Raw genomic sequence first — 8,729 nt, 5'->3', positions numbered from 1 at the left:
GACTCGTGAGACCTACGTAACCTAGTACTCTGATACCAACTATCACAGTTAAAAACTTCCACCTTCGGGACCATGATGGCGCCTAATATTTTACTTGCTAGGCAAGCCAACGTTAGAATAATATTATCCATTTTAAAATAATTTTAAATTGATTAATAATAAAGAAACAAATGCGGAAGTAAAGTCTGAAATATAGTGAATAATCCATAATAATAGTGATGCCTAAATACCATCCCAGAACTAGAGTCACAACTGCACGAGCTTCTAGAATAATACAAATAAAGGTCTGAATAAAATTCAAGCTGTTTGAAATATAATACATAGCTGAGATAATATAGAAGGGGACTTCAGAACTGCGAACGCTGTGCAGTTATACATCAAGTCTCCACTGGTAGCTGTATCCGGGCAAATCTATATTACACCGCTGGGACCAACTCCGAAATCTGCACAAGAAGTGCAGAATGTAGTATCAGTACAACCGACCCTATGTACTGGTAAGTACCGAGCCTAACCTCGATGAAGTAGTGACGAGGCTAAGGCGGGTCACTTACAATAACTTGTACTCAATAGTAGTAATAACAACAATAATAATAACGGGAATATTAGTAAGACCAGTAAATAATATTAATGATTGAAATCAACTCAGCAGTCACAATCCCTCAACTTGTTTCCATTGCGACATGCAACCCGTTCCCCCAATATAAACTTTAAACAAGTCTGTCGCGGCGTGCAATCCGATCCCCCAATATAGACTTTTAAATAAGTCTGTTGCGGCGTGCAACCCGTTCCCCCATATAAAATTTAAATAAATCTGTTGCGGCGTGCAACCATATATATATATATATATATATATATATATATATATATATATATATATATATATATTTAAATGTAATAGAAATACTCCAATAAATACCATGTTCAATAAGAAACTATTAAGCATCAAAGCATACAATAATTATAATTTATTTATGAAACCAACAATGAAAATTAGCAATTAATTGTGGAATTCAGGGAGAAAATAGGCAGTTTAATATTTAATATGTTAAAGGTCAAGTAGCAATTAAGACACATAAATCAAATAAGCTTGTAACAATAATTGCAGGAATTCAAGAATTAATATTTGACAAGAAATATGAGAGCAACAATTATTATAACAATTAATTCGTGTCTTAAATAATTTAAGATGTTTTAAATAATTAAGAAACCAATTAATTTGATAAAGTATAGGCACTCGTCACCTTGCCTATACATCGTTACACATGAAATTCACGTAGTAAATAATTCAATGGTTCTATTCCCTCAAGTCAAGGTTAACCACGACACTTACCTCGCTTTGCAACCAAATTTCAAGAATCCAATAAACCTTTGCCTCGCGAATTCATGTCCGAAATTCTCAAATCTAATCATAAACAATTCAATATACTCAATACAAATCGTAGGAATTAATTTCATATGAATTTATAAATCTTTCGGATAAAAATCCGAAATTTATTTTAAAAATCAATAGTGGGACTCACGTCTCGAATCCCGAAAAAACTCGCGAAATCCAAACACCCGTTCCGATACGAGTTCAACCATACAAAAATTAACGAATTCCGACATCGGATTGGCTTTCAAATCTTCATTTTATATTTTTGGAGGATTTGATAAAAATCTGATTTTTCTTCCATAAATTCACGGATTCATGATGTAAATGAGTATGGAATCATGAAATATAATCAATATAGGATAAGGAATACTTACCCCAATGTTTTTCTGTGAAAATCGCCCGAAAATCGTCTTACCCGAGCTCAAAATCGAAAATGGTGGAAAATGGGTCGAAATCCCATTTCGAGAACTTAAGTTCTATTTGCCCATATTTTTACTCATCGTGATCGCGAACATTCACACGCGATCGCGAAGAATAATTTTTTCGCTGCCCAAATTAACTCTACGCGATTGCATACACTTTTACGCAATCGCGATGCACAGCTTCACAGACCTACGCGATTGCGAACTAGCCCACGCGATCACGTAGCACACGATTCCAACTCTACGCGATCGCAACCCTTATCACGCGTTCGCGAGTCACAAACTCTTAGAGCTACGCGATCGCATCCCTCTTCACGCGATCGCGTAGAACAAAACTCCATTGCCCAACTAAGCCTACGCGATCGCATACACATTCACGCGATCGCGTAGAAGGAAAACATAATTAGATATCAGAAAAATCCAGCAGCTGTTCAAGTAAATTTTTTTGATCCGTTAACCATCTGAAACTCACGCGAGCCCTCGGGGATGCAAACCAAACATGCACACAAGTCCAAAAACCTCATACGAACTCACTCGCATGATCAAAATACCAAAATAACGCCTAGAACTATGAATCAGACACCAAATCAAATGAACTTTTTAAGAAAACTTTAAAACTTCTATTTTCTCAATCGAACGTTTGAATCACGTCAAATCAACTCCGTTTCTCATCAAATTCGACAGACAAGTCATTAATGACACAACGGACTTATGAAAATTTTCAGAACTTGAATCCGACCCTCATATCAATAAAAATCAATTTGCGGTCAAACTTTGAAATCTTTAAGCCTAACTTCTTGTTTTCGCCAACCGGCGATATTTCAAGTTAGGGACCTCCAAATTAAATTTCTGGCATACGCCAAAGTCCCAAATTACGATACGGACTAACCGGAACTGTCAGAATACTGATCCGAGTCCGTTTATTCAAAATGTTGACCAAAGTCAACTCAGTTGAATTTTAAGGCTATATTTCACATTTTAATCAATTTTTCAAATAAAAACTTTTCGAAAAATTATACGGACTGCGCACGCAAGTCGAGAAATAATGAATAGTATTTTTCGAGGTCTTAGAACACAAAAATAATTATTAAATTTAAAGATGACCTTTTGGGTCATTACAGTTGTCCATATTTAATTTGTATTAATCTCGTTATGAAAAAATAATTTAAAAATATAGTTCTATAACAAATACATATATTGCTAGATTTTTGTATCTAATTTCTTCTAATGATTAAAATTGTTCTTATATTTAAAAATATAGCATTACACACTATGATTCAATATATCTTTTATGGCAGTTTTATATTAAGTCAAAAAGTTATTTTTTGTTGTGTTGGAGCACTTCTCTCCAACTTTCACTTATTTTTATTTTGTTCTTTTACCCATTTCTCTTTAACTTTTAGAAAATATTTTCTTCTTCTAGTGTCATTCTTATTTGCACCTTTTTGAATCTACAAATTTTCTCAACACATAGCTCTGATACAAATTTAGGGCAAGAACCTACTTCTATTTTCATATTGAGCAGATCTACATTTCCCTTCTATTTTTCTCTCCTTCCATTTTCATACTGAGGAGCATAAAGATATATTCTTCATAGCGAGATATACTTATCATATATATTTTTAAGTATTTGTGAAAATGGCTAATAAAAATGCAAGACTTACATGTCTTTCTTTTTCTTAAACTCACTTTCATATGTCCTTGTTCTATTTTTTTTTATTTATAGCAGTCAAATAAAAGATTTTGAAAAAATTATTTGTAGAGATATAAGATCCTTTTTGAATTTTCAATCATATCAATCAGACTTGATATATGGATCCAACTTTCCTCAATTTCCTAGTCTTTCAATTTCTCCGAGTTCCTACTTGGATGGGAGACACTTGTCATGGTTAATAATCAATGGATGAGATTTAATTGAATAAAATAAAGCCCTAACCATAGTTAAAGTTTTTAGTTCCTTCTTTTATCCATTCCCAAATATCTTTTGTAATCTCACAATTATAGCGGTAGATCTTCCTATAATCTTTCCCTATCCGCGCTAAAATACATCTGCTCTCAAGGCACCCCCGAAAATCATGGCACCTGAGAAAATTACCATGAAAATCCAGCCTTTGAAGGTAATCAACAGAAAAAATGCAGCAAGTGAAAACATTAAAAATAATACAGCAAGTCGTGGAACTTCATTCTGAACAATTCTCGCCAGGTTCTTCTTTCTCCATTAACTTAATTCCTTAGAAGTTAGATACTTTTTTGTGCATTTCTTGTTGTGGCAATTGTCGAGTAAAAAGTTGTACACCATGTGTTTGTGGAATTTACCAACTGAACTTTTTGGAGTGGGAAGAATGAACTTCGATATTGAAATTTTTTAACTGAATCTTTTGGTGTTCAATTTCAAAATTTCACTATTTTGTTCTTTGGTCTACTAGATTTTGACTTGAAAGAGAGTAAATTTAAAAGTTTGTCATTTTAACTTACATATAAAATCAGATTTGATTATCTTATGATTCAAAGTTAATCGATCGTCAAACTAGTATATTATTATGCACTATTCTCTAAGCTAGCTGAATTGTATCAATCAAATAAAAAATTGGGGATTTGCAAGGACTATGCTTCATAATTACTTTATAAGTCAAGTGTTGAGCAAAATCTATTACGAAGTAAGTGCTGACTTATGACATGTGTTTTACTTTCTCCTGTTTAATGGTAGATTTATGGAGATCCCATCTCAAAATGAATATATGGATGTTTCTCATTTATTTGAGCCAATAAAAATTGGGATGAAATTTAATTCAGAAGAGTACGCATATGAATATTACAACAAATATGTTGCTATAATTGGGTTTAGTGTTAGAAAGGAATATGCAAACAAAAGTAAAGTCCATAGATATGTGACTTCGAGAAAATTTACATATTATAAAGAAGGTTATAGAGGAAGAGACAAGCGAGATGCGATGGTCAAGAAACCTAGAAAGGAAACTAGGACAAATTGTTTAGCTCACATGGTCGTAAGTCATCAATCAAATGAAAAGTTTTCTTTCTTTTCATTTGAAGAGAAGCACAATCATCCTCTCTTCCTCCATCTCTAGCTCACATGTTGCCCTCGCAAAGAAATATTAAACTTTCTTAAGCATATGAAATTGACCTATTGGATGATTCAGGAATATGTCCTAAATCATCTTTTGACTATGCTTCTCGTTTAGCTGGGGGAAAAGCTTCTTTAGGTTATACAAAGAGGAATCACTTAAACTATCTTCGTGACAAAAGAAAAGAAAGTCTAAAACAAGGAGTGGATCGTAGTTTGGTAGATTATTTTGAAAAAAGAGTAATAAAAGATCCATCTTTTCGGTTTTCTTTACAATTGGATAATGATGGTTTGATAACAAATATTTTCTGGGCTGATGCTAAAATGATAAGGGATTTTTAGATTTATGGAGATGTTGTATCGTTTGACACAACATATAAAACAAATAAGGAGTATCATCCATTGGCTTTGTTTGTTGGGTTAAATAATCACAGGAAAATGGTTGTATTTGGTGCCGCCCTATTATATGAAGCAACAACTGAAGCATTCGAATGGCTTTTTACTGTATTTTTTCGAGCTATGTTTGCAGATAAGCCACAAACATTCATCACATATCAGGATCCCGTGATATATTTAGCAGTCTCATTAGTGATGCCACAAACATATCATCGTCTATGTATATGGCACTTGGAACAAAATGCATTTAAACATTTTAACCATATCTTTAGAGCTTATAAATCATTTTCGAGTGATTTTAGCAAATTACTTTATTATTACGAGTATGAAGATGATTTTCTAAATGCATGGGAGAAAATGCTTGAGAAGTACGACCTTAAGGATAATAGTTGGTTGAAAAACACATTTGATATAAGGGAAAAGTGGTCCATGACATATGGTAGAAATGTATTTTCAGTCGGTATGCGAAGTACACAATTGAGTGAAAGTTTCAATGGATCACTAAGGAGCTACTTCAAATCCGATTTAGATATCGTACAGTTCTTTAAGCATTTTCAAAGAGCTGTTGATGATAAGTGTGCTAATGAAAGCAAGTTGAATTTTGACATGACCCAACGAATATTTGTCTTGAAGGTTAAACTTCCTTTATTGATCTATACGAGAGAAATATATACTGCAACCATATTTGATTTGTTCGAAAAGAAGTGGGAAAAGTCATTACTTGTCTCTATAAATGGCTTTCACGATGAAGGAGAATTTCTTAAATACATTGTTAGCACGCATGGAAGTTGCATGGAGCATGTAGTACTAGTGAAGTGCTCAACAAAGGTAGTCTCTTGCAGTTGTAAATTGTTTGAATTTTCGGGTGTAGTATGTGGACATGCTCTAAAGATTCTAGCACATTAAATGTCAAGAATAAGATTCCTGACCATTATATATATTAAAAAGGTGGACAAAAGATGTTACCAACTTGGTTGCAATGGAGATTAAAGTGTTTACTCAGGGAAGTGATCCAAAAGTTAAAGTTAGTACAAGGTATAGACATTTATGCCAAACTCTTGTCCAAATTGCAAGTGAAGCTTCAGAATCCAGAGAAGGATATGAGTTAGTTGCACAGTATTCCAACGAGATAATTGCAAAGTTGAAGGAAGTAAAAATAAAAAATGAATCTCATGAAAGTCCATCAGTTCCAAGCGAGGTTCTCCATGATAAGACAATATTTGTTGATAGTGCAAATGTCACAAAGGTGGTTGGGTTAAAGAAGAATCAACCAACTCGTCGCTCCAATACTCGACCAAAGAGTTTTGTGGAAAAGACCACGAAGAATAAGATTCAATCACCAGTTTCTCCTCCATTGCAAACTGTCCAGCATGTAAGTTACCTTGCAGGCCTATAAGCACCATAAACTTTCAAGTCAAAATCTAGTAGACCAAATAACAGAATAGTGAAATTTTGAAATTCCACACCAAAAGATTCAGTTAAAAAATTCCAATATCAAAGCCCATTCTTCCCACATCAAAAAGTTTAGTTGGTAAACTCCACAAACACATGATGTACAACATTTTACTCGACAATTGCTACAACAAGAAATGAACAAAAAAGTATCTAACTTCTAAGGAATCAAGTTAATGGAGAAAGAAGAACCTGGCGAGAATTGTTCAGAATGAAGTTCCAATACTTGCTGTATTGTTCTCATTGTTTTCACTTGATGCATTTTTTTGCTGTATTTTTTTCTGTTGATTACCTTCAAAGACCGAATTTTCATGGTAATTTTCTCTGGTGCCATGATTTTCAGGGGTGCCTTGAGAGCAGATGTATTTTGGCACGGAGAGGGAAAGATTATAGGAAGATCTACCGCTATAATTGTGGGATTACAAAAGATATTTGGGAATGAATAAAAGAAGAAATTAAAAACTTTAACTATGGTTAGAGATTTATTTTATTCAATTAAATTTCATCCATTGATTATTAATTATGACAAGTGTCTCCAATCCAAGCAGGAATTCGGAGAAATGGAGAGACTAGGAAATTGAGTGGAGTTGGATCCTTGATATATGATATGACTTTTTCTTTCCTTTTAGTTCATCTTGTAGGCTAAAATATTTTGGTACGACCCACTGTCATGATCCCTGTTGCTAACCAAGACAATTATTATAAGTACTATATGTAATTCTTAATGTAAGCTAAAATCTTGTAGCGATTCAACATCAATTGCGATAAACAAATAAAAATACAATTAGCACGTTATCCCCTTCTTGCATTCTCTTTTACCTCTTTATTAGCTTTAGAGCTTCTCATATTATAATAATAGTATGATTTGATTAGATGAGTTAAAGACAATTTTACATGTGATTTATATTTTATTTTTTTTACAAACAGAATCATGTATTGCATTTGTAGTTTCTACTGCTATTATTGCTCAAGTTGGCACTGCAAATTTCTTAGGTAGTGTTGCAACTTTTTGCGCCGGTTGTATCTGATTTTTCAAAAAAATACATTATGGATTGCCCTTTTATTACGAGCAGAGGGTCCATATTTGAAAATATTTTTGACTATGTAGCAAATAATAAGTTGCATCTTGAGAATTACTATATCTATATGGATCGACATGATGAATGCATGAGTGATCCTCATGTAAGTAGGAAGTCTTCCCAAAGCGGACTAATTTTCATAGGGCTATGCTTCTATTAATCCATTTCTCGTACTTAGTTAATTACATTCGTCCAAGTTTTCTCTTTGTATTTGTGTAGTTTTCAACAAGCACTAAAACATGATTCTTTTCCTGTGCATTCTCAGGAACGAGGAAAAGTGACTATTACAGGGTGGATACAACATGGTAATATCGAGTTAATCCTTAAAGCTTTAAGGTAGGGTCCGATTACCGTGTGAATTGATTAATATGCAAGCTTCCTTGACCGTAGGTATGCAATGATAAGTTTTTAAGTACTTAAAAGTGAGTTGAATGAATTACTTGCTCTGATTTATTTTATATTTCGGGATGTGTATATTCACGAGTTGCATGAAATGAGACCATCTTAGCCATATGTCATGCTTGTTATAAGATATGGAGAGTATGAAGACGAACCTTATTTCAACATAAGAACACTCATAACTTCTCGGGGGGCACGAATGAATACGCTCGTTTTGCATGCAATATGTTGTATGACTTTTGGGCTTCAGAAAATATAAACTGAGAAATTTTCTGGGCCTTTGCCTTTTATATTATTTGACCATTGTCTAGTAAATTGTTGTCTAGTTTAAATAGGTGTAATTTGACTAGTACTTTTTGGGTGGAACTTTGCGTCACCGATAATATGAAGTGTTTGGATTGGCTTTTAAGCTGGTCAAATTAGTTTTTAAACTCTTTTAAGTTTTTTTTAGTGTTTGGCAAAGTAACAAAAATGCTTAAAATAAGTTTAAAATTGCTTAAAAGTTATTTCTGAAAAATCACTTTTTT

The 8,729-nt window shown here is 33.3% G+C and overlaps 1 long non-coding RNA gene across 1 annotated transcript; it reads left to right on the top strand.

The window, feature by feature from the left end:
* The first annotated feature begins 3,626 nt into the window (after positions 1–3,626).
* LOC104117113 (uncharacterized) lies at positions 3,627–8,492 on the top strand. Its single transcript, XR_011409640.1, has 2 exons — positions 3,627–3,997; positions 8,069–8,492. It is a non-coding gene; the product is annotated as an uncharacterized lncRNA (long non-coding RNA).
* The last annotated feature ends 237 nt before the right edge of the window (positions 8,493–8,729 follow it).

This window comes from Nicotiana tomentosiformis, chromosome 7 (genome assembly GCF_000390325.3).
Source record: "Nicotiana tomentosiformis chromosome 7, ASM39032v3, whole genome shotgun sequence".
Lineage (NCBI taxonomy): Eukaryota > Viridiplantae > Streptophyta > Magnoliopsida > Solanales > Solanaceae > Nicotiana > Nicotiana tomentosiformis.
Note: the sequence above shows the minus strand (reverse complement) of the source record. Positions and strands in the feature narration are given on the sequence as shown.